At 42.1% G+C, this 26,427-nt stretch overlaps 1 protein-coding gene across 3 annotated transcripts in view; it reads right to left on the minus strand.

Moving 5' to 3' along the window:
- LOC109702713 (leucine-rich repeats and immunoglobulin-like domains protein 2) overlaps nt 1-26,427 on the minus strand; it is a 176,055-nt gene that overhangs the window by 66,213 nt on the left and 83,415 nt on the right. Inside the window, exon 4 of one of the 3 annotated variants that reach the window (XR_012439922.1) lies at nt 22,575-22,742. The exons of the other annotated variants lie outside the window; for them this stretch is intronic. The gene's annotated coding sequence lies outside the window, so the exon portion shown is untranslated. The remainder of the gene's footprint in view (nt 1-22,574; nt 22,743-26,427) is intronic. 3 annotated transcript variants of the gene reach the window in all.

The raw sequence follows: 26,427 nt of genomic DNA on the forward strand, positions 1-26,427 counted from the left end.
AATGCTTGCTTCGCATGCATCGGGCCCTGGGTTCCATTGAGAGAGAGACAGACAGACAGACAGTCTTTGTTGATAATGTTTAGTTTAAGAACAAAAATAAAACTCTCTCCTTTTAGTATACTGAGATATATCCTGATAGGAATCTTTTATTATGTCAACAAGTTGATTTGAATGTTTGTTCTTTTAATTTAGTTTCTTAAATGTTATACTTACACAATCTTTCCCTAAAATTGGGTTCATGGAAAGGTCATTGGTAGTGATTATAAACTTTAAGAGTGTCTGGTGATGAATGTTTCTTCAGTTGCTCATCACCGAAGGAGTTCTTTATCTGGAGAGAAGGGAGCAGTAATTACGAGCAGAGTCCTTAGGGTTTCTACTGCGAGTCTAACTTGGGTTTGGTGGAGATTAGTGCAGATTCTTGCTGAAACTCCCAGACTCACAATGCATTCAATTAGACAGTTAATGCTAAAATATGGCAGAATAATCTTAAACAATTTTGGTAGGAAAATATATTGCGTCCTGTTTTTATGACCACAGAGAGCAGGCGATTTTCGATGTTGGTTAATGACACATTCTGTGAAAAGTTCTTTCTACTTTCATGACAACTAAAGCGTACAAAGTTGTGAAGTACACAGTGATGTAATACTCTAAAAGCTCATACTGAGGTAGATTTTAGATTTATAATTTAAATATAGAATTATAATATATACATTTATAATACATTTATAATATTATGGAATAATAAGTAATGCTTTCACTTGATATTCAAAAGAATTCAAAGAAGAGAGATAAATGAATGACACTTGCAGTTAATACTTTAGAAATTCTTTGTGCATGTTCCCCCGGACGGCAGGTAGTAGGAAGACCGCCTGGGAGAGGAAGAGGAGCCTGGAAAGGGGTCCCAACCCACACCCAAGAAGCTGCTCCTCCTGGATGGTTGCCTAGGGGAACCAGGTCATTTTCCCCTCTCATGGACCCAACACAGAACAGCCGGCTGCTGGGAAAGGTGGTTTGGCAGAGATGTCTGGAGGCTGCGCGAGCACCCGAGACCTAGGCTGCCACGAAATGAAGTTAAGTGGGGGACACAGTCAAGAGGAGTCAGGGCCAGAGGCCGTCCTGCGCCTTTAGGAGGAGGATGCTAAGGTGTCCTGCAACTTGGGGGCCCCGCTGCAGTTTTGTCGCCATGCTTCAGAGGGAAAGGTGGGGAAGCTCTGAGTCCAAAATCCTCACCATGACTGATGTCTGCAGGAGTAGTGGGAAGGGATATTTTATCTTCTCTGGGCTCCAAGAGTGGGGAATGGCAGAAGGACTGCCTTCCAAGCCGCAGTCGCGAGGGGCTCAGGTGCTTCCACCCTTAGCCTTGGCCATGGTCGACCTCCAGAGCCAAGCGAGGCCTCCTCTGCCCTCTGCTGCCCGTCTGCAGCGCGTGCTGTTCTGCAAGTGGACAGCAAGTCGCTCTCTCCTCTAGCAAAGCGTATTGCCACTGTGGAGGAACTGTAATTCCTGATGGCAGAGATGCTGTTTATTCATCTGTGCATCTATGGTAGCTTGGAGTTCAGCAAATGCTGACTCTGAGATTCTGTATGTCTCTAAGGAAAATGTTCTCTCCTTGGTTTGGGAAGGTATTGTTTTCCACACACATCTTCAGATCTTCTACCTTAGGCTACCTTATGCTCACTCAACCATGTGTCATATCCAAAGTTATAAATAAAACTTTGAGAATAATAGTGACGGTTTGTGATAAATGATAAATGTTGTGCATTTATACTTTTCAAAGTGTATTTGCAAGCCAGGTGTGGTGGTGCAATATTGTAGCCCAGCAGGGGGAGGTGACATAAGAGGATCTACAGCTGGAGGGCAGAACTGAGGTTTGAACTCAGGATCTCACACTTGCTAAGCAGGTCCTCTACCACTTGAGTCACTCTGCCAGCACCATTACCTTGCTTAGTCTCTCAGTGATTGTGAAATTGGCAAGACAGTTATTTCTGATGAGGAAACAAGCTCAGAGTGAGTAAACCATTTTACCCCAAATATACTTGTAAATAAAAAATATGAGGTCAAAAAAGAAAGATAATGCAGAGATGTTAGGGTTGTACTAGGAAGACAATGAAATCAGTCTTTCCAATGGCAGATCTGGAGTCATGATTAGGCTTTTAATTATTCTTTTCTGCAGGTCATTGTATCACGGTTGTAAGCCAAACCGTAAGTGACTCACTTTTCATTAAGAATGGAATGGACAGATTTTGACATTCAATACCCTGTAACTGTCTAATCCTTGGTTGTCACAGTACCTAAGTAGAGATTTTAGAGTTCAGTAGAATCCATAAGCAAATACCCCAGCTCTAGATTCAAAAACAAAAAAATAAAATCCTACTCGTACTCATTTTAGGGCTGGGAATATGGCTCAAATGATAGAGTGACTACTAGCCAGTGCAAAGCCCAGACCTAGATATAAGACTCCCCGCTGATGATTATAAGCCTTGTTCCTTTATAATTCTTTATTTGCTTACTATTTATTTATTTTTGATGGCACTTGGCTTTGAACTCAGAGCCTCATTCTTTCTAGGTAGGTACTCTAGTTCTTGAGCCACTCTACCAGCCCTGTTTTGTAGCTGGTTTGTTTCAAGATAGGGTCTCATTCACACTATTTGTCAAGACAGGCTTTGAACCATGATCCTCCTGATGTCTGTCTCCTTAGTAGCTGGGATTACAGATATGATCAATGGTGCCAGCACCTTTACAGTTTAGCTGTTCTGAATCTCATTATCTCAGGACTTTGGTCTTTGCAAAGTCATAACAGCCTAGCCTGATCAATGCCATTCTCTCATGATAGAAATCTCAGGATCACCCACTTTTTGCTCTGTCCTTTCTGTCAAATCCAATTAGTTACTAGACTTTGTTGATGCTCCCTCAGAAATGATTCGGATCTTTCCTTACCCCTTCACCTCCGTTGCTACTTTTTGTTTTGTTTTGTGTTTTTAGAGAGTGCCTCATTATATAGTTCAGGCTGGCCTTGAACTCATCATCCTCCTGCCTCCACCCCCAAGTGCTATGGTACATCACCATGGCCAGTTCCACTGCTACTTTGTTCAGCCCTTCATCTCTCATGGGTACCTTTGTGATAACCTCGAGTCCATTTCCTCCTCTAGTCTCTCCCCTCTCTCATTGGATGAACTTTCCAAAGCATGATCTTGTAGTTGATGTTGCCAGTGGTTTTTATTTCTCTACTTTATGCTTTTATAATGAACATTGACTATTTTGGGAAAAAAGAAAATTAAGTTTAAGTTAATGACTTAAGTAAGTTAATGACTCCAAGCTAGGCACTGGTGGCTCATGCCTTTCATCCTCCCTGCTCAGGAGGCAAAGATCAGGAGGATCATTGTTTGAAGCCAGCCCAGGCAAATAGTTCTGAAGGACATTACCAAAAAGGGCTGGTGGAGTGGCTCAAGGTGTGCCCTGAGTTCAAACTGCAGTACTGAAAAAAAAAAGACTCCCTATTACCTATAACATGACTCCAAATTCTTTCTGCTATTGTATGGCTGCACAGTTGGTCCTCACCCTAACCACCTCCCACACTTCTCAGATCTCCTTACCACTTTCTCCATTTTTCCATGGGGCTGTGAATGTCAACACTTACTTTCACATGCTGCTCCTCCTGTCAGCTGCCCTTCCTCCTCTGCTCTACCTGGACATTTCCTACTCCTTCTAGCTTCTTCTTCTGTAAAGACCTCTGACAATTCTAGGCTTTCCCTTTTTATATCTCCATTCTAAGACAACAGTCATGGTGCTCACACACACACACACACACACACACACACACACCCCACTTCCATGTCATCCCTTTATTAAACTTATTTTTTTCTGGTATTCTCACGGTCCTCTACTGAATATGCATAAATCTATTTAAGATGTATTTTATAACTGGCCACTGATGGCTCATGCCTATAATTTTAGCTACTTGGGAAGCTGAGAGCTCCAGAATCTCAGTTCAAGGCCAGTCCAGACAAGTAGTTTACAAGACTCCATCTCCAAAATAACCAGAGAAAAATGGATTGAAGGTGTGACTAAAGTGGTACAGTGCCTGCATTGCAAGCAAGTGCTTTGCAACAAAAGCATGAATCCCTGAGTTCAAACCCCAATTCCATTAAATAAATAACTAAATAACAAATGAATGAACAAACAACTAGAAATGGGATATGGTTATCTACAGAAAAAAATTCAAAACTATATTCAAGTTTGAAATTAATTTTTAAAAGTTCAAAAAGGATGTGACAACAAGATAAAAATACTCAGGGCTGGGATGTAGCTCAGTGGTACAGTGTTTGCCTAGCATGTGTGAGGCCCTGTTTTCGATCCCAGCACCAAAAAGAAAAGACCAAAAAAAAAAAAAGACAAAAATACTCAGTCAACTTTATTCTAATAAATGAGCAATTATAAAAGATAGTTTTCATGATGGTATATGCAATAGTGATAAAAACTAAAAGACATCTAAGATAAACGATGCCTAGAATAACAGACAAATAGTAGAACAGAACCAAAAGTTCAGAAAGTTCAGAATGAGAAAGCACTATGCTCCTGTCATGGCTGCCCACAATTCCGTCCCTTTCAATGGCGTCCTCATGAATGATTGTTATCTCCTAAATATATTTGTATTATTACACACCTATAATAATTGCAGCACTGGGGAGACTGAGGCAGGAGACTTGAGAGTTCTTGGCCAGCTTGGACTACATAGTAAGACCTGACTAAAAAAAAAAAAAATACAAACTAGGAGTCTTTGCTACCATTTTCTGTGTGAGGAACAGGAAATGTTTCTCTCTCTGTTTCTTTCTCCCCCCCTTCTCTATACTTTATAGAATTATACTAAAACAATCTTTGCTAAAGTTTCACAAAAAAAGTTTAAAAATACCTAGATCAAACAAAGACATACAAGAAAAATGCATATGGAGAATGTTATAAATTATCAAAATGTAAAAGATCTAAATCATCAGAGATACACTGTGCTCTTAGAATGAAGGAATCATTATTATAAAGATGTAAAATTCTCTCAGATTGACTTATCCATTGACTTCAATCCCTATAAAAATCCCAAATGTATGTGGCATTGCTTGGTGAAAATAACAGCTCTGGGGGTTAAAAGTGTAGAACCTGCTGAACCAGCTATCGAGATATATTTCAAAAGCTACTGTAATTTAAAAGAATAGTATTGGCTTGGGGAAAGTTATCTAGACCTTAGGTACATATCAGAGACTTGATTAGACTGCTGATTTATGACACAGGTAGAACTTCACAGTGGTGATGAAAGATTAGTCTCACTAAATGAGCTGATCTCATTGGATAGTCATGTAAGAAAAAAGGAAAAGAAACTGAATCTGTCCTCACACCATAAATAAAAATCAATCAACACCAAAAAATGATTTACAAAACCATGAGCTTTTGAATCATGAAACTTTTGGAAGAGAATATTAGAGTATATTTGTTTTCACTTAGGAGTGAAAAAAGATGTCTTAAGATCAATAAAAGTTATTAATCACAAAAGAATAACACATTTGAGTACAAAAAATAAACTTTCACTAGGCATGGTGGCCCATGACTGTAATCCCAGTATTTGAGAGGCAGAGGCAAGAGGATTGTGAGTTTGAGGCCAGCCTGGACTATGTAGCAAGATCTGTCTCAAGTAAAAGAAATTCATTCACAGAAAACACCATTATAAAGAGATATTTGTGGATTGGGGAAGTAGCTCAGTGGCAAAGCATGTGAGGCCCTGGGTTCAATCCCCAGCAATGTAAGATGGGGGCAGGGGAGAGAGAGAGAGAGAGAGAGAGAGAGAGAGAGAGAGAGAGAGAGAGAGAGAGAGAGAGAGATTTGCAGTGTATACAATCAAGAAAGTTTTTACAAGTTGTTACAAGTTGCAAAGAGTCCCTATACATCAGTGAGATAAAATTAAATAACATGCACTCAGAAAAAATACAAATAACCAGGGCTGGGGGTGTGGCTCAAGTGGTAGAGCACCTGCCTTATAAGCTTGGTCCTGAGTTCAAATCCAATGCCAGAAAAAATATGAAAACATGATAATATGAGAGAAAGTAATGGGTTTTATTTTACAATTTAAAAGTAAATTTCACTGACGGAGTGGCTCAAGTGGTAGAGCACCTGCCTAGCAAGTATGATGCCCTGAGTTCAAATCCCAGTGCCATCAAAATAAATAATTTTTTTTAAAATGTAAATTTCTATTTTTCCATTTTTATATATTGCATTTGACAATAGGATAAAATGACAATTTGGTATGACAGGTCAAAAATGAATACATGCATTCAATACAATTCCAATAAAACTACAAAGAAAGCCAGGTGCTGGTGGATCACACCTGTAATCCTAGTTACTTGGGAGGCTGAGATCAGGAGGAGTGAGGTTTGAGGACAGTCTGGGCAAATAGTTCATGAGACTCCACCTCTAAAATAACAAGAACAAAATGGACTGGAGTTGTGGCTCAAGTGGTAGAGTGCCTGCTTTGTGAGCATGAAGCCCTGAGTTCAAACCCCAATACCAAAAGCCAAACAAACAAACAAAGCAAGTATTTCATAAAATTTAGCATGTTGATCCTGAAGTTATAAAGAGTCAAAAGACTTACCCTTCCAGATGATAAGACTTAGAATAAGACCTTAGTTACTGAGAATATGGAGAAAGGACCTAGGGATTTGCAAATAGTCAAATAGAAAAGAACAGAACAGAGAGGACAGAATAGAATCATGTGCACAGGAAACTTATGAAACAAAGGTCACATTACAAAGCAATAAGAAAGGGGTTGATTAAATATGCCAAAAGTTGGGGGTGTGGCTCAGTGGTAGAACACTTGCCTAGCATGTGTGAGGTCCTGGGTTCAATCATTGGCATTAACCCCTACCAAAAAAGAAAGCTACAACCTGTTATTTGTTAACAAATAAAATTAAATTACATCTCTAATTGAGGACATAATAAAAATAAAAATAAAACCCTAGTGAAAAGCAAAACTTTTAGAAGTATTGAAAACTTCTTTTTGCTTTCAGGGTAAAGAAGATGTGACAGAGACCATTCCTTGTCCCAAATCCAGTGTCCCATTTTTCTGTAATATGCACATGAAGTTGGGTACATTTCCCAGGCTCCCCTATTTTGTGAGACAACTAAGTGTCTTTTTTTTTTTTTTTGCTAGTAATGAAGTTTGAACTCAGGGCCTTAGTCTTGCTAGGCAGGCACTCCCCACTTGAGCCACTCCACTGGCCCACTTATTTCTGTTAGGTATTTTCAAAGTAGAGTCTCACAAATTATTTTTTGGAGCTGGTTTTGAACCTCTATCATTCTGACCTCTGCCTCCTAGGTAGCTAGGATTACAGGCGTGAGACACCAGCACCCAGTTCAATGTCTCTGTTCTGGGACTGGTGGAGTGGCTCAAATGTTACAGTGCCTGCCTAGCAACCAGGAGGCTCTAAATTCAAAGCCCACTACCACCTAAAATAAATAAATGAATAAACAAATAAATAAATAAATGTCTCTGTTCTCTAAACCACTATATTTTGGTGTCCCTTTATTACAGCACCTCACTCTCCACTAGCTACCATGACTCAAAGAGGACCAACTTGATAAGAAACTGCTGGTAAAAATCTGACTACAGCAAAATGAAAACTATCTGTATCGCAAAACCCCACAAAGTGAATATATATGCTGTAATCAAAGACATTTACATTTTTTAAACAACCCTTAAATTAAAAACTAACGGAAAGAAGATAACAGAACAATAGAGGAAGGAAACACAAGAAATCTGAGGAGAAACCTGAATGCTATAGCATGGGTCTTGATGCTCCCCTAGTGGTCCATTTGGTAAAGGCTTGGTCCCCAATTGGGCACTACTGGGAGGGGGTGGAGTCTCATATCATTGGGGGAGTACTCCTGAAGGGGATGCCAGGACAGTCCTCTTTTTTCTTTTACTTCTCAGCTATGAGGTGAGCAATTGTGCCCCACCCAGTGCCCCCATCATGATGTGCCAACAGAGGCCCAGAGCAGTGGACCCAGCCAACCATGGAGAGAAACCACGAGAAATGTGAGGCAAAATAAACTATCCTTCTTTATAGAACATTGACGACCTCAGGTATCATAGTGATGCAAAGCTGACACTCTTGGGTATTTTGTGCATTTGATAAAAATCTGACTATATCAAAATGAAAAACATCAGCACCACAAAACAAGCCAGATGTGGTGGCTCACACCAGTAATTCCAGCTCTAGGGAGGCTGAGGTAATAGGATAGTGAGTTCAAGGCCAACATAGACTACCTAGTGAGACCCTGCCTCAAAAATAGTCAGGTGCCAGTGGCTCACCCTTGTAATCCTAGCTACTCAGGGGGCAGAGATCAGGGGATCGGGGTTTGAAGCCAGCCTTAGCAAATAGTTCAAGACCTTACCTCTAGAGAAATTCTCACACATTAGAGAAAAGTGACATACATGTGAGTGCTAATTACAATGTGACTTACAAAGTTTGAAAATAAGAAGCAGCCAGTAATAATGTACACACCTGTAATCCCAGAACTTTGAAGGCTGAGGCAGGAGGATGGTGTGTTCTAGGCCAGCTTTGGATCTACAGTGAATTCTAGGCCAGTGTGGGCTACTTAGCGAGCTCCTCTTTGAAAAAAGAAGGAAAGAAGAAAGGGAACTAGGTAGGAAGAGAGGAATGGAAAAGGGAGGAAGGAAAGAAGGGAAGAAGGAAATAAGGGAGGAAGGATGGAAGGAAGGAAGAAAGAAAAGAAAGAAAGAAAGAAAGAAGGAAGGAAGGAAGGAAGGAAGGAAGGAAAGAAAATTAAAAGCAACCTAATGTCCACCAACAAGAGAATAGGTAGATGTAATGGCACCAAAGATAAATCTCAAAACTTAATTTGCAAATGGAGAAAAGCAGACTGCCAAAAATAGGTACAGTGTGTCCTAAGCACACAAAGTTCAAAGTAAGCAAAAAGTACTAGGTAGTAGATAGGCAGTAAAAACGTGCAGAGAAATTACAAACACCAATTTCAAACATGTTGTGGCCTCTGTAGAGAGGGAAGAGGGGAGACAAAAAGATGAGGACATGAGAGAAGGGGAGAGAGGGAGAGAGAGAGAGAGAGAGAGAGAGAGAGAACTGCTTTGGATTGTCTTGATGGGGACACATGGGCCTCCAGCGGGGGGGAGCAGACTCCCATAATGAAAGATGTCTATCAGTCTATCTACACTTCACATTTACTTTGGTCTCCTTCCTTCTCTATGATGTAACTTTTTCAAGTTCTCCTTAAACACAGAGCAATGGCTCCTAAATTGCATCAAGAGTCAGAATCCCCTGGAGGGCCTGTCCTCACAGGTCACTGAGAAGGTCCTCAGTAGGTCTAGAGTGGGACTGGAGAAATTGCATTTCTAAGTTCCTAGGTGACCTTAAGGGGCTGCTCCATGCACAACACTCTGAAATCCACACTTTACGCCAGGTATGGTGGTGCAGCCTGAAATCCCCCCATTCCGGAGGTGGAGGCAGGAAGATGAAAGTTCAAGTCCAGCCCAGAAGGAGGAAGACAATGACAAGGAGGAGAAGGAGGAGGAGGAAGGGAAAGAGGAAGAGGAAGAGGAAAAAGAGGAGGAGAAAAGCACACTTTGTGTTCCACAATGAAATCTATTATACACACCCTCTGTGTCTTTGTGGTTGTGGGGAATTAAGAGACAAAGCAATGAAAGAAAACTTGGCTTCTTCTTGCATGTTTTCTTTGGGCTGAGGCCACACAGAAGCTTGTAATTCCAGATGGTGTGTTGACAGGACAGCAGACAGGAGCCAGGTGTCAGTGGAATGAGTGTGATACACCCCTGTTCACCCAGAAAAATGCACTGTCCTGGCCAGAAAATAACTGGGTTGACTTGTCATTGGGTCATGTCCCCCATACCCTCCTCCCTGTACTCCTCATCCTCACCATAAACCTCACTTTCTTCTTCCAAGGTGTACAGAGGAGAGGGTTGAGAATGCTGAGCTCTCTCCACCCAGCCAGCCTGTCTCTGTCCTTGAGCCTCTGTGCTACTCTGCACCAAGTCCCACTTCTTGCTTTGAGCTAGCTGTGCTGCTCCCCAGAGGTACTCTTTTATCCTCTCCAGGTTGGGAGGGAGAGACTGAGCTCTCACTCTGGCTGTGTAGCAGGGAGGAGGATCAGAAGAGATACAGATAGGCTGTGTTCTGATATTGAGGTAGGGGGAAGGGATGGCAAAGCAGAGAGATAAAACTTAAAGAACTGAAACATGAAGTTCACAGAGCACTAGGGAGATGAAATAGCCAATGAAGTCACATGCAGCTATACATGGGTTGAGCTTCATTTTTTTGATTCTGTAACCTGCTTGCAAGGGTATGTAAGGTTAGACCTCTTTGTTCTCAGGGCTCAGTCTTTGGACACGAGTCCACTGAGTCTGGGCCAGCACAATAAAAACTTGCTTCCCACTAAACTGCCTCAGTGTCCCATATCTCAGCTTGAGATTCCCCCAACAGCTGAGGCAACTCATGAAGGTTTACATGCTCTTAGGAACACTTGCATTTGGTTCATGTTAGCAATCAGCAGGGGAATTCGTGTGTTTCTGGGCCATCCAAGCCAAGAATGTAGCCACAAATCTTTTAGCTCACTGCAAGCCCAGGGAACTTGCATGGGTGCCTGCCTGCCCACGTGTGTGTGTGTGTGTGTGTGTGTGTGTGCTTGTCTCTGCAAACCCCCAGGGAGATGAAGGCCAGAGCATGGAAGAATGCCAGCAACCTAAGCCTGGTCATTATCTCCTGGCAAGGGCCTTCCTGTTCCTGAGTGGGAACCTGGTGTCCTGTCAAATGGACAGACTCTCACTCTGTCTAATGAAGTTCTCCCTGATGATGGCCCGAGACCTAGATCCAGGGAGGTCCATCTGCTGCCTGTCCTGGTTCCTTGGTAGAAATGAATTTGTCCCTGTTGCTCCCCACCACCTTGCTTCCCCCAGCATAACCCCTATCCCTAAGGGAGCTTGGCTGTGGGGCTGAACTGCAATGACAGCTATGGTTTAGTAATTGCAGTAATGAGCAGCAGGGCAGGGAAAGAAGAAGCTGGAGGAGTGAGAAGGTGGATGAAGACAGGAATGTTTTATAGCACAGGAAGAAAGAACTAGATTTCAAGTGGGAAACAGCAACTTGCTTGCTGAGCATTTGGAGAGGGGTTGAAAGATAGTGTTACAAACTTGTATTCTTTATAGGAAGCTTGAAAATTTTTCTCCAGCCATAAATTATAACAGCTCCACTTCCTAAACCTGGATCCCAGGCACTTTACTGTTTCACATGTGTTATCTCAGTTAATCTGAGGGAATCAATTCTTAGATTCATCTTCTGATAGGAACTCTGAGACCCAAAGACAACTGCCTGGGACGTGGGATGTGGCTCAGGAATTTCAATGCATGACTAGCAAGCACAAGGCCCTGAGTTTAAACTCGAATGCCATCAAAGAGAGAGAGAGAGAGAGAGAGAGAGAGAGAGAGAGACAGACAGACAGAGACAGAGACAGAAGTGCTCAAAGTTATACTTGTAATAAGTATTAGAGCTAGAACCTGAACCCAGACAATCTGGAGCCCAAACAACACTTTAAACTCAACTCACTCAACTCTCTCTCTCTCTCTCTCTCTCTCGTCCTTTCTTTTTCCTTTTTTTTTCTTAAGGTCTCACTATGTAGCCCTCTGGCTCATGATATACATCCTCCTGAATGCTGGGACTACAGGTAGGTACACCATGTCCAGCTTTTTTTTTTTTTTTTTTTTTTTTTTGCAGCACTGGCAATGGAATCCAGGGCTTCACAAGTGCTGGGTAAGCACTGTAGTCCTGAGCTACATCCCCACCCCTAGGGGCCCAAACTCTTAGTCATTGCCCTTGTGGGGAGTGACAGGAAATCAGGATCAGGATTGATGCATAAATAAATGTAGCAATTACTGAGCATTCCTCTAGATCAGGCAGAGAGTAAGTATTAATCTGTTTCTGTTTGGGTGGTTTTTTTGCTGTTGTTTTGGGGTTTTTTGTTTGTTTTGGCATTCCCAGGATTTCAACTCGGGGCCTCACACTTGCTGGACAAAAGTGCTCTACTACTTGGGCCACTCCACCAGCCCTTTTTTTGTGTTGGGCATTTTCCAGATAGGGTCTTGCAAACTATTTGCCCAGGCTTGGCTTCAAATCATGATATTCCTGATATCTGTCTCCCAAATAGGTAGTTTACAGGTGTAAGCCACCAGTGCCCAGCAATACTTAACCTTTTGTAGGTGGCAGCATCTCCAACTTTATAAGGTAAGTATGCTTATTTTATTTTTTGTTTTTGTTTTTTGGCAGTACTGGTGTTTGAACTCAGGGTCTCACACTTGTGAAGCAGGCACCCTGCCACTTGAGCCACTCCACAATGATTTTTTTCCTTATTTACAGAAGAAAAAACAGACCCAGGGAGGTGAAGTAATTTCCCTAAAGTCACTCAGATAGGTGTCAGAGCAGAGACTAGATATCCTCCATCTACCTGACTCCACATCTCCAGTTCTTACCTTTTTGGGTTTTTTTCCCCCTCCCATCAGGAATCTGCCTTTTCCCTGAGCAGGCATCTTGCATAAGAAAAGGTGACAAATTCTAATTTTCCATAGAGGAAACTCCAAGTTGACACATGGGTATCAGGAGCACCATGGGATTTAGCCTGTGGGACTGAAGCTTGAACTATTTCAGGAGGCTGGAAGCTTGTTACATGTGATGGTAAGTGTTCCTTCAGAACACCCCAAGTCCAACAGCTGCCAAATGCAGGAAGAGGAGTGAAGGCATTAACAGCATGTTTTCCTTGATGTTTTTTGAGGTATCCATTTTTTTCCTGTCCATGAAGTGCCCTCCTGAAGGAGTTCCAGCTGACCTGTCACTGGGAACCTACTGCTTAAGCAGCTGGGGATGGGGAGGGGGTGGGAGGACTCTGCAAACACCACAAGGAGAGCCAGTAAGACAGAGGGTCAGTGATGTCCTGGGACAGAGAGCAGCCTTGTGGAGAGGAGCCCAGGGGAAGACACAGGAGTGCACAGCCTGATGGCTGCCTGTCTAGCTGCTCTGCTGTTCTCTGCTCTGGATGCAAATCAGCAGCAACATAATAATAAATTGCTATAGGCAAATTCAGACTTTCCACACAGGAAAATGTAAAGTAAAAAGTGAAACCTTTCCTTTCACAACTGCCATTCACCGGGGGTAGCCACTGACAACCTTTCTTTTTCCTGCTGTACTGGAGTGTGAACTCAGAGCCTACACTTTGAGCCATTTTGCCAGCTCTTTTTGTGCTATGGGTTTTTTCAAGATAGGGTCTCACAAACTATTTGCCAGAGCTGGCTTTGAACCTCGATCCTACTGGTATCTGCCTCCTGAGTAGCTAGGATTACAGGCATGAGCCACCAGTACCCAGATGCCTCTGACAACCATTTATTATCTTTTCCTACCTTTCTCTGTGTAAATATGGGTGTAAATACAAACATGAGTCTTTCATTTCTATTATCTAATATAGAATTGGTAAGTTGATCTCCAATTTGATAGGAACTTTTTTTTTTAAAAAAAAAAACAAAGTTACTCTCCTGCCAGGAGTATAGAAAAATGCTCACTTCTGGGGCTATGGGTGTAGCTCAGTGGTAGAGTGCTTGGGTCCTGGGTTCTACCCCCTGCATTGGGGGGGAAATAATGTTTATTTTCTTCCAGCTGAGCAAACAGTGACTTATTTGGTAATTTAACTGGGGGAAAAAAAAAGCACATGCTAAGCATACCTCTGCTGCCCTGCCTTTGCTCTGCCCTTTCCCCCACTTCCTATTAAATTCACAGTCTCTGGTTCATTACACAAAATTTCAGAAGAGTGTGAGTTAAATGAGAAACAGGAGAGAGGTATTTAGGGCTCAACAACAAAGATGGACGAAACCTCACTCTATAAAAGGTAATGGTAGTACATCTCATATATTTCCAACAGTTATATGGACAGCTCAATATCTGGGAAAAAAATGTGTGGGCAAGGCTACTAGCTAGGTGTGAGTTCTTGCTCAATCCTTAGATAATCCTATAGTTAGAAAAAGCAAGCATTTTCTCCCCACTTACAGATTATTAAAAAATTCAACAAATTTGAGTGTAAGTTCACAGTGCTAGGAAAAACCTTCAAAACCAATGTCCTCTCCTCTGTATCACATCTATAACTTTTATATGTGTATAAAATATAGGGGTGTGTATAGATTCAAACTCTGAGAGCACCATATGTAATTTGTGAGCACATCTTTGGATCACATCCTGTTTTATACATGGAGATTTATACTAAGAATAATCTGAGTGTGTGCAATCTGATGTACATACAATGCAGTAAGATGGAACATAGGCACTAGGAGGTAGTTTAAAAACAAAACCCCACCTAAATGTGACCTGGCAGGCCCTGACAAGTACATAGGCATGTCAGGGAGTAAAGAAGGTTGGGCAATGTTAAATTATAAATGAGATCTCTTGCAGTCATGCTTCTGGAACAATATTTAACAGGGGTTATGTTCATGGAACTTTGTAGTAAGATACACATGAGTTACAGAGTTCTCTCTCTCTCTCTCTCTCTCTCTCTCTCTCTCTCTGTCTCTTGCTCTCTCTTCTTCTGTGGTGCTGGGGATCACTAAGCAAGTGCTCTACCACTGAGCTACACCCCCAGTCTCCTCCCCCAAGTCCTCTTGTTGCACACACTACATGTATGCCCTTGGACAACTGAGTTACATTGCTTTTCTCATCTGTGAGAAGGAGATAATATTCTCTATCTCATAACATTGTTGGACAGATGAGATGAGATGATGTATGTAAGTGATTGCAGTGTTCCTGAAATTTGTATCTCAATAAGTGCTAGTGATTATTATTATTATGACTATTATATGTTTGTCTATTGTCTTAGTCCATTTTCTGGTACTGAAACAAAATACTCAAGACTGAGTAACTTATAGAGAGGCTTATGTAGCTTACAGATCTGCAGGCTAGGAAGTCCAAGGGCATGACCCTGGCATCCTGCAAGTGTTTCTTAACACATCCTAACATGGCAGACAGCAACATGGACACACAGAGCAAATGAGCCAGAGACAGCTCACTTTTAGCACAAAGCCCACTTCTAGGGTAACCCATTCATCCATGAGTGGATTAATCCACTTATAAAGATAGCACACTCATGACCCACTCACCTCCCAAATCTCCCACTTGGGGGATGTTGCTCCAGTGGTACGGTGCTCCCCTAGGAAGCCTGAGACTATGAGTTCAAACCCCAGTACTACCAAAAAACAAAAACAAAATGCAATACTCCTCCAATACCATTAACATATGGCTTTGGGGATTAAAATTCCAACACATGAAATTTGGGGAACACATCAAACCATAACACCTATATTATACTTTATATTCAGCTATGTATAAAACTTAGCACAAGAATGAAGAATCAGCAATAATGAAAGATGAAAGCAGGGATCTCAGTCCTAGCTGCCCATTACGATTACCTGGTGAGCTGGAAACAAAATACCAAGGTCTAGGCCAGTGAACTCAGAATCTCTAAGTGCTGAGAATCACTGGGTTAAACAGAGGCTGCCTTGAACCTGAAGTTTTCAGAGCTGCTAAGAATCAATGAATGAGGTGTGTGAAAATCAGGATTTAATTTAGTGAGTCCTCTGAATCTTTGTTAAGGACTACAGAGGATGAATGTTGACCAATCCATTTCTATTTTCCCAGAAAGGCTAACAAGCTGTCAGTACCTCTTACAAACTGACTCAAGTCTCATCTCCCACTGGACCACCCTAATTCTCTCTTTATACGATTTGCTTTTCCCCAAATCTGACATGCTTTCATGTGTTATTCTCCTGCAACTTTTAAAATTTGTTTTGGGTGGTACTGGAGTTTGAACTCAGGGCCTCAAGTTTGCCAGGTGGGCACTCTACCACTTGAACCACTTCTCCAGCTGACCTGTGCCTTTTTTTACATGCCTTTTCCTTTGCTTACTATACCCTTTGTGCATTCTCCATGCACCAAATCTGACCAATGCTTCAAACTGAAATTCAAATGGCATTTTCCCCAGGCAGGTTTGGAGACCTACCTTGGTCCTTTCAAGGTACTTTGTACACACCTTTATTATAGTGTTTATCACATGGCAGGGTCAAAGTGTTTCTGTACCAGTGTCACCAACCAGACTGTGAGCTCAAGCACCTCAAGAGCAGGGCCTCCATCATTTTTATTTCAGTTCACTAGAGAGGTAATATACACTGATGGCTAAAGTGAACTAATTCTGGAAGAACCCAGTTTAAAAACCTAAGCTCTAGGCCTGGGGATGTAGCTCAATGGTAGAGAACTTCCCTAACATACATAAAGATTGGTTATCCCCAAGTCTGCCAAAAACCAAACAAAAACAAAAACACACCAATCTAGCTCTCTCTACCACTTATTGGCTCGGTAACCTAAGGTAAAATATTTACTTCTTTGCGTTGGTTTACATATCTGTAAAATAATACCCATAGCAGAAGGAGGAGGGGAAAAAAGCCAATCATAGCATAGATAACTGTAGTATTAAACAAAGAAGCTCTATCCAAAGTTTTCTAGCAGAGAGCTTTGATGGTGACTACAGTGACAAGACTTTAAAGCCCTGAGCACCCACTTGCATGCTTTAACTTCTAAATACCAAGTTCCATGATGTTGAAAGTTATAATGACCAGGTTTTTTAACCTAATGACGTCTACTTTAATCCCAGAGGTAGAAGGCAATCCTCTGATTACTGCTGAATCTCAAAGACTTTGGCCCGAAGGAAAGAGGACAATAAGGGAAGCTTTGAAGGAGTTTACAGCACAGTCTGCAGCTCTCAGTAATTCGGCCAGCTCTGAACATCCCTCCCCAGGACAGCCTTTTCTGTTCTACAGATAACCCATTTGAAAAATGTTTCCAAATTCGTAAAGTTTTAAGCTCACAGCAGACTGATTGGTGTGTCTATGTGAAAAAATTATTTTAAAAATAAATATTCTAAAAACATTTTATTTTAATGTTTTTCATTTTTAAAAAATTGAAGCAGAGTGTTATGACACATAGCTGTAACCCCCGCACTTAGGAGACTGAAGCAGGTGGATCTCCACTTCCAGGCCAACCTGGGCTACAGAAAAAGACCCTGGCTCAAAAATTCAAAAAAAAAAAATTAGTGTACAATCTGGTGAAGTCTGTCTTCTGTAGCCCACCCTTCACTCCACCCACTGACCCTATGGACAACCACTGACCTGTTTTCTGTCAGTCTGGATTAGTTTATGTATGCTAGAATTTTATATGAGTAAAATAGCACAGCATCTTCTCTTTTATTCTAGCTTCTTTCACACAATATGGTTATTCTGAGATAAATCCATGTCATCACGTGTATTGATAATTAATTTCTTTTGTGTTCCTTTTTATACCACCAGTATGATATAATTGTTTGTCTATCCATTCACTGCTGATGACCATGTATTTCTAGGTTTTGTCTATTTAACATCACTGTAAAGGTTCATGCCCAAGTCTCTGTGTGCAATAGGACTGTTAAAAACAACAGCAACAGCTGGGAGGGACTGAGGATGGGACATCAGTATAGTGATAGAGGCAGTGTGCTAGCTGTTTCTTTTTCTGTGTGTCTGTGGCTAACGTGTATAAAATCTTTTGTGCATGTTTCTTTGTTTGAAACAGAGTCTCTGCTCAGGCAGGACTTAAACTCACAAACTTCCTGCCTCTATCTCCCAAGTAGATTACAAGCATGTGCTACCACATCCTGATGAAATCTTAAACATCAACTGGGGGCGTAACTTAGTGGTAGAGCACTTGCCTGTCATATGCAAGGGCCTTTGTTCAATTCCCAGCACTGCAAAAAAACAACACAAATAAGCAAAAGCATGATAAATTTTAAGCATAATTACTCAAATATTTACAAATAGGAATCCTTGAGTGGACTCCAAACTTAGATTTCATCAGTCTAAGTTTTAACATAGGCCCAACTCAAACATCACCACCTATGGGAGAAGTCCAGAGCAACTCAACATCTTTCTCCTTGAATACTTTGAGACACTGGGGAGAAACTCCTGAGGGCAGGCACTCGAAACTTGGACACTCATACCCACCAGTATTGTTTTTTTTTTTTTTTTTTTGGCTAAGCCATTCATTCCATTTTTAGACAATTGTGATGCTCATAGTCTTTCTTTATGTGGATCCAAGCATTGATAACTTTTTTTGTCCTCCTTTTTCCCTCAGGATCCATAATTTATACATGAAACTTTTAAAACATTTGAAAATAGCTATAGCTCTTGTATTTCTCCAAGGTAAACAAGATCCAATGTCTTGGACTGGCAGAGTGGCTCAAGTGTAGATTGCCTGCTCTAGCAATTTCAAACCCCAGTACTATAAAAAAAAAATCCAAGGTATTTCACAACTTGTACTAAGGTACAATTTAATTTCTGATCTTATTGACCAGGCCTTGTTTCTTCTGACAGGTCATGTGCATAGTGACTAAGCTTATGGGTGAAAGTCATCTTGATTTGTGTTTAAACTTGGATTATACCTGTATGATAGAGAGGTACATAATCTTATCATGCCTACTTTCTTCATTTGTGACATAAGGATGGTAGTGGCTACCATACTCAAATGTTGCAAGAATGTAAGTAAATAAATAAACAAAACCCTTGTCCCGTGCATTACAGTTGCAGATGTGGCCCACATAAGAAAGGGTTTTGGGAGGTTTTGTTTTTTAGTTTTTGTTTTGTTTTCTACTGAGGATTGAACCCAACAGTTTGCACATGAACCCAAAGTTCTCTGAGCTACACCATCAGACCTTTATTTTATTTTCTTATTCATTTGCTTCTTTATAGAAATTCCATGAAAAAGCATTAAGAACCTTACTCAGGATTTTTCATAGGAATTCCAGTGCTTTTTTCCACCACAGGCTGGTATTTGTTTAATAAGTTTCTAGACTTAACTGCAGGACACAATAATATTCTTCTTTGTTTGGGGTAATAATTCAAAAATAATAACAACACTCAAAATTTTGACTATTATAATTCATTTTAAAATTATTCTCAAATTTGTCATCTGTAAATTCAGTAAAAATTCTTTCTCTAATTTTCGCTACTTAGGAGGCCAAAGAAAGTATCTGTGTTTGAAACCAGCCCAGGAAAAATAGTTCACTGAAGCCTATCTTGAAAAAAAAAATCACAAAAATGGGTTGGCAGAGTAGTAGCTCAAGCTACTACTTGGCAAAAACAAAACAAAATAATTCTTTCTCCAGCCTTTGACAAAACAGAAACCAGGACAGGATCAAAGAGCCTGAATCAGTTCACATTGTTGTGAACAGTTTAACCCTTAGAATCCAGCAAACCTCATTAGAAACGGTCACACTTTTCATTTCCATGACAATACGAAAGGACTCCGTGGATGTCTTGCTGAAAGCAAGAGGTAGTATATTATTGTGTCACCCTAACTTACACATCTAGTAACTTTATCAAAAATAAGCAGATAATTTGACATGAAGTATTCCTGGAAAACTTACACTTGCTTTAAGTATCAGCATCTTTCTCAGATGCAGATCCATAAAACAACGACTTAAACAGTATTTTGGAGATTCCCCCCCTAAATTCAGCATCCTACTTCCTGGTGTGAGTTTCTGGAAACCACGTTTTCTTCATTTATGAAATTTATGATAATGTTGATATTGTCAATTTCTGATACACTTTTATTTTTTGCCACAATTTTTTTTTTTTTTTTTTGCAGTACCAGGGCTTGAGCTCAGGGACTATACCCTGAGCCACTCCACCAGCCCTTTTTTGTGAAGGTAGGGTCTCAAGGAACTATTTACCCTGGATGGCTCTGAACCTCAATCCTCCTGATCTCTGCTTCCTGAGTACCTAGGATTACAGCTGTGAGGCATAGGCACCCAGCTCTCAAGCATTTTTTAAGGTTTGTTGTTTTGCTTTTTTAGTGGGACTGGGGTTTGAACTCAGGGCTTCTGCTTGCAAAGCAGGCACTGTGCTACTTGAGCCACACTTCTAGTCCATATTTCTCTGGTTATTTTGGTGTTGGGGTCTCAAGAATTACTTTCCTGGGGCTGGCCTCAAACTGCAATTCTCCTGACCTCAGCCTCCCAAGTAGCTAGGATTACAGGCATAAGCCACTAATGCCCCGCTATTTAAAGTTTTCAAGTTTTCAATTCAAAATGTCTGTATAATTCTACATTCAAAGACAGATCATAAAGCTGGACTTGGTGGTGCACACCAGTAAGCCCAGCCTCCTTGCTGATCCAATTTTCAGGTGCCTCTTCCTTTGGCCTTCCCAGAAGCTCTGTTCCCCTCATTCTATTATGCAAAACTATGGAGCCTCTACCCTGACTCAGCCCAGGCCTTCCTTGCAGAGCCAGGCCTGTGACTGCATGGCTAGCCTGTGCCATTTCTTCCTTAGGGCCACTTGGAGATCTTTTTCCCTTTCCTCTTTCCCAACAGTCTTTTGATGGAGCAGAGACTAAGAGATTTATTTCTTCGCCAACTTGCATTCATCTCCTTTCTTAGAAGGAAGAAGCAGCAGCAATTAATTATTGTTATAAATAACAACTTTTTTTGTGATACTGGAGTTTGAACTCAGGGCCTACACCTTGAGCCACTCTGCCAGCCTTTTTCTGTGATAGGTTTTTCAAGATAGGGTCTCTTGAACTAATTGCCCCAGCTGGCTTTGAACTGAGAGCCTCCTGATAGCTAAGATTATAAGAGTGAGCCACTAGCACCCAGTTAAATAACATCTTTAATTCTGTGACTTATAAATAAACCTGTTTGATTTTTTAATACACATTTAAAACATTTAACAATTCATTTTTATTTTCCTTAATATTATATTTGATTGGTGTGTGCCCCAGGTGTGGATATTTTCATGACTGATGTCTATGAAAAATGAGACTTTGAATGCTGATCTGCTCCTACGAAGGAAATCAGGAATGACAGAGTTAGCTCATCTGCCCACAAATATAGTACTGTGTCTGCCTGGGAGAGGAAGAAAATTAAGTAGAACTCAGCAGTGTTGCCTTCTCAGCCTAGTTAAATCCAGAGCATCCATCATCTCCCAGTTTTCTCCCAAGGACCCAGTCAGTTGGGCAGAAGGCCCCTGCTCTTGAACAATTCTGAATGCTGGTGGGAGGACCTCCAGGAAGATATGGGTTTCTTGTCATTAAAGGTAGTTGGGGTATTGAGTGATTAATGGAAAAATAAAAGGTGAGGCTATGTTGACATTCCAAGTACAGAGCATGTCATTCCAGTTACAGCTGATGACACCACTAAGTATCCCAAGACTTCATCAGCCCAAGTCTACAGAATCAGGTCACATTTTGTTTAGTATACACATCTCAATGACTCTTCCTCCATTCTCTCTGGGATATGGAGGGGTCAATTCTTACTGCGTTTCCCTTTTCTTGACTTATTTCTTTGGTTTGTGGCAGGGATCCTGGAAGAGAGCTAATGTGATCCCCAGGTACATTTCCCAACCTTCTTTCCTACAGTTGCCTAGCTCTAAAGCCATCCTATGGTATCTGGTGACTGGCTCTTCCCCAGTACTGCTGCTGCTGTACCCTAGGCATATCTCTCCAAAGATGGACAATAGCTCCACGTTTCACTCCACAAAGAATACCTCCAACCAACAAGTGGGTGTTGAAAACAGCCTGATAGAAGGCCTTTGGAGTGCAGAAGGTACTGACAGTGAAATGGAAGCAAACCTGAACTGGAGGAATGTACAAGCTCCTTAGATTTGTTACCTCTGTCCTTCCTAGGAGACTGTTTTAGTCAGTGCCCTATTGCTATGACAAAATACCTGAGATAATAAACCTAAAAGGAAGAAAGGTTTGTTTTAGTTCATGGCTTTAGGAGTTGTGTCCATGATCACTCTACCCTATTGCTTTGGGCCTGTGGTAGTACAGGACATTATGACCAGAAAATGTGGCAGAGGAGGCCTGTTCATCTCATAGTGGCCAGGAAGCAAAGAGAGAGCCAGGAAAGAGCCAGGGTTCCAATGTCCCCTTTAAGGCATGCACCCAATGACTTAATGCCCTTCCACTAGGACTCACATCCTGAGGGTTCCACCACTTTCCGAGAGTACTGACTGAGGACCAAGCCTTCAACACCTGGGTCTTCTAGGGACATTTCATAACAAATTACAGTAGGGACTATCTCTGCTGAGGTTGACTTCATGGACCTACAACCTGTGCCATCAGATACATCCCTGCTCTTAGAGGGGCCTCATGATTAGTTCAGTGTTCTGCTAGCACCATCTTGAAATTCTCAGTAATTTTTGAACAAAATGCATTGTATTTTCATTTTGCACTGGGACTTGCACATGATTACCATCTCCTAACAACCATGCTTCCACTTAACCCCCATCTGTCTGTGTGTGCAGAGACCAGACCACCTCTTGCCAACCAAAGTTGGCAAGTACCCTCTTACATGGAGTTTTGGTCCAATGCCAGCACTACTAAATCACTCCAGAGATTCAATCCTGCTTACAGTGAAAACAGCCAAGTAAATTACTTACAAGAGATGAAATCTGGCAATGGCTGGTGGTTCCAGAGGTGGTGTTGCAACCAGGCTCCCTGGGGTGTCAGTGACCTTGGTAAGGGTCTGGCTGAGAAGCAAGGTGGAAGTCAATGGAGACACTGTCCAGTGGTTCCTGGAGGAGAGTGGCCAGCCAATCTGCTGTGTCCTGGAGACCAGCACTAGACAACTGAGTGCATCTAGTACCAACATGTATTACACAGAAATCTCATTTATTTAGCTACCCAAGCATGTGGCAGTCCAACCAGTACTTCAAAAATCAATGGAATAGCAGGGTATGGTGGCACATGCTTATATCTCCAATTGGGAGACTGTGAGGCAAGAGGATCAAGAATTGCAGGCCAGCTGGGCACCAGTGGTTCACACCTATAATCCTAGCTGCTCAGGAGGCAGAGATCAGAAGAACAGCAGATGAAGGCCAGCCCAGGCAAATAGTTCCTAAGACCTTATCTCAAAAATATCCAACACAGGGCTGGTGGAGTAGCTCAATTGGTAGAGTGCCTGTCTGGCAAGTGTGAGGCCCTGAGTTTGAGTTCTAGGGCCCATCCCCCCAGAAAAAGATTTCCAGGCCAGCTTAGGCTACATGATGAGAATCTGTCTCAATGAACAAAAAAGAAAAACAGTAAAGACTGAATAACTGTAAGGTATGTAACAAAAATGCCACTATCATTGACAATAAAATTATACTGATCTTAGTTAGTATCTAATATCATTTGATAATAAAATGATGTATAAATTCTCTTAATTATCACAAAAAAGAAATGAAATTGTCCTTCCAGGACCATAAACACAGGCAGTATGTCATATGTTTTGATTCTGATATAAATAAATGACCAACATATATTTGGGGTCCTGTAGACAAAACTATCCAAATGTGGTCATGTAAAGATCCATATAGGGCTGGTGGAGTGGCTCAAGTGGTAGAGTGCCTTCCTGGCAAGCATGAGGTCCTGAGTTCAAACCCCAGGATTGCTAAAAAAAAGATTCAGATACTTGGTCTAATTTGTATCTGAAGATGTTTGTTTTGGAGGGCTTGGCCTCATCTAGACAGACTCACCCTGTCCATGTGTCTGGGGCAGAGTCACCACTTAGGAACATTCTGAAGAATTTGGCTGCTGTTCTTATCTCCTCCCTACCTCTACTCTCATCTTTGCCCCCACTGTTCACCTCCCACATAGCCACCTATTTCACCCCAGGCTCTTTATGACACGTTAAGGAATTTTCCAGCCATGACATAAAAGGTGGCTCTGCAGCAGGAGCAGGGTGGATACTGGAGGGCTAAGTCACCAGGTGGTCAGCTCCAGTCTGAGCCGGAAGGGGCAAAGGAAAGAAGCAAGAGGAAATGGGTCACTGCCTGAGGCTGTCAGGAGCAAGTACTGTGCCTAAGCTTCTATTCTGGCAAAAATTTTTGCTGTTAACCACCAGCAATTCACATGACCCAATCATTCCCAACAGCAATAAAGTGGGATGATAAAGTTAGAAAGAAGAGGTGACTCCACAGCCATGGGGCAAGAGTTCCCTGACAGGAGAAGAAAGATTGAAAGACATGCTGCTTTCATGGAGACCAAAAAAACAAAGCCAGGCTGACAAAGGCAGATTGTTTAAAAGTCTAAGCTTTGACTAATTACCTCTATCTTCACATCAAAATTTTCCACTGCTTTTCTCTTCCTATTTGAAACTCTCTTTCTTGTTCAAGGTGAGGTAAGGGGGGAAAAGGGTGCAGGAGTTTGGAATCATGGGAGCTGGTGGAAATCTTGGCAGAAGCCCACTGTTTGTTGGATGAGGCCTGAAAACACCCACTGAATTGGCTGTGTCTTCCTTCCCTGCAAACATGATTCTGCTGCAGCTTGAAGTGGTGACTTTGTGACCTCTTGGCCTTAGTCATGTCCTCTCTCTGCCACCCCAGCCCAGAGACTCTTCCTCTTTTCCTTGCCAGGCTAGAATCACAGACTATTATTTACAGGTCAGCAGCAGAGGGCGATCTTGGCTCTGGAGAATGACCTGGTCACCTCCTGCAACAGCCCAGGGTTGCTAATGACTTGCAGCTCTATCAACATAGAGCTGGGCTCTTCACAAAGGAACATTGTCACTAAGCATTTTCCTTTTCATTTTGGAGAGCTACACTGCCTTAGCTAGCCCCTTCTCCTCCTTCTGGCCTCCATTCCTGCTCTCTTTCCTTTCCTCTTGGAAGCAACAGGAAATGAACAGGGTCAATAGTGGCACAAAACAGACCCCAGGTCCCTGCTGAGGGACACCAGGGCAAAAACAACAAGGGGCACTAGAAGCTGTGGGAGGTTAGGCAGCTCTGTGTGTGTGTGTGTGTGTGTGTGTGTGTGTGTGTGTGTGTGTGTGTTGAGAGAGAGAAAGACAGGCAGAGACAGAAAACAACACATGAGAAAAAGAGAGAGAGAAAGACAGAGGCAGAAACTGAGAGAGAGACAGAGAGAGACTAAAGAGAACGATAAAGATGTATACTCTATAGCAATACTTTTTAAACTTTGGAATACATAAAAATCATCTGTAAAACTTGTTAAAACACACTGTCTGCCAGTCATGGTGGCTCATCCCTGTAATCCTAACTACTCAGGAGGCAGAGATCCAGAGGATTGCAATTCAAGACCAGCCCAGGCAAAATGTTCTCAAAATCCCATCTTGACCAACAAATATCTGGGCAGGGTGGCATGTATCTGTTGTGCAGGAGGCATAAATGTGAGAATAGAGGTCCAGGCTAGCCTGGGCATGAACTCAGACCCTATTCAAAAAGATAACTAAGCAAAAAGGGGTTAGGGTGCAGCTCAAGTGGTTGCAAAGGTGAAGCCCTGAGTTCAAATTCCATTACAGTAAGGAAAAAAAAAAAGGCCCCTGGGCCTCACCCTGGAATACTGATTTAGTAGGTCTGGAGTGGAGCCCAGGAATTTGTATTCCTAACTCCTCTAACATATTCCAGTGATGCCATGGAGGACAATATTTCGAGAATCACTGCTATGTACAAATGCAGGCAACAGATTGTGCAAATCTGGGCCAGGGCCTTGCTTGGATACCTTCTGATAAGATGACCTCCACTGGACCCTTCCAACTCCAGGTCAGAAGGTTTCCCAGATGAACCAACTGCTGTTCCCACCCCTGGAAAGGAGCTGAGAATGTACCAACCAGAGCATTGTTTGGAGGGCTGAGTGCAGACAATGGGCTGGCCCTCCATGGACTGTTTCTTTCACCCCAACTGGCAGGACAATCCTAGGAGGCTGTTCCTTCATCCCTGGACAGGTAAGGATACTCTACCTACATAAAAATGAAGAATTATTTGCTATCCAGCTGTGCTCAATAGCTAGAGGCCTCTGCCTGGTGTGCTCAGGGTTAGCAGGAACAAAAGGGAAGCCATTTTAGGATTGGATTCCTGACCCCTGCTGGCAGCTTACTGGAAACACCTCACCACTTGTAGGAGGACCACACCTAGCCTCAAGGGAATGACAAACTCTCACCTCCATGTCTGGAGCTGGTCCAATCTGCCTAATTACCACTTATCTCCTCTAGTTTCCCCTAGCTAAACTTCTGCCAGGCTAGCCTTCCTCTCCAGACCCCTGCTTATACCTACTTCAAGTCTGTAAGTGGCAGTGGGGTTCTGGCTTTGGCTAGATACTCCCTTCAGCTGGTTTTCTTCCAGAATAAACCTTGTGCTAGTGTTTGAGCCAGCTCCTGCCTATCTACTCTGTGTCTCTTTCAGTCTAACACTCAGCATCCTCCAGACCCCATGACTCCAGTCAGAGAGGCCAGCAGAGAAAGCTTTTATTCCCAAAATACCTACAGTTCCTTCAGCTGATTTAAAGAGAACCACT

The sequence above is a fragment of the Castor canadensis genome, chromosome 12 (assembly GCF_047511655.1).
Source record: "Castor canadensis chromosome 12, mCasCan1.hap1v2, whole genome shotgun sequence".
Lineage (NCBI taxonomy): Eukaryota > Metazoa > Chordata > Mammalia > Rodentia > Castoridae > Castor > Castor canadensis.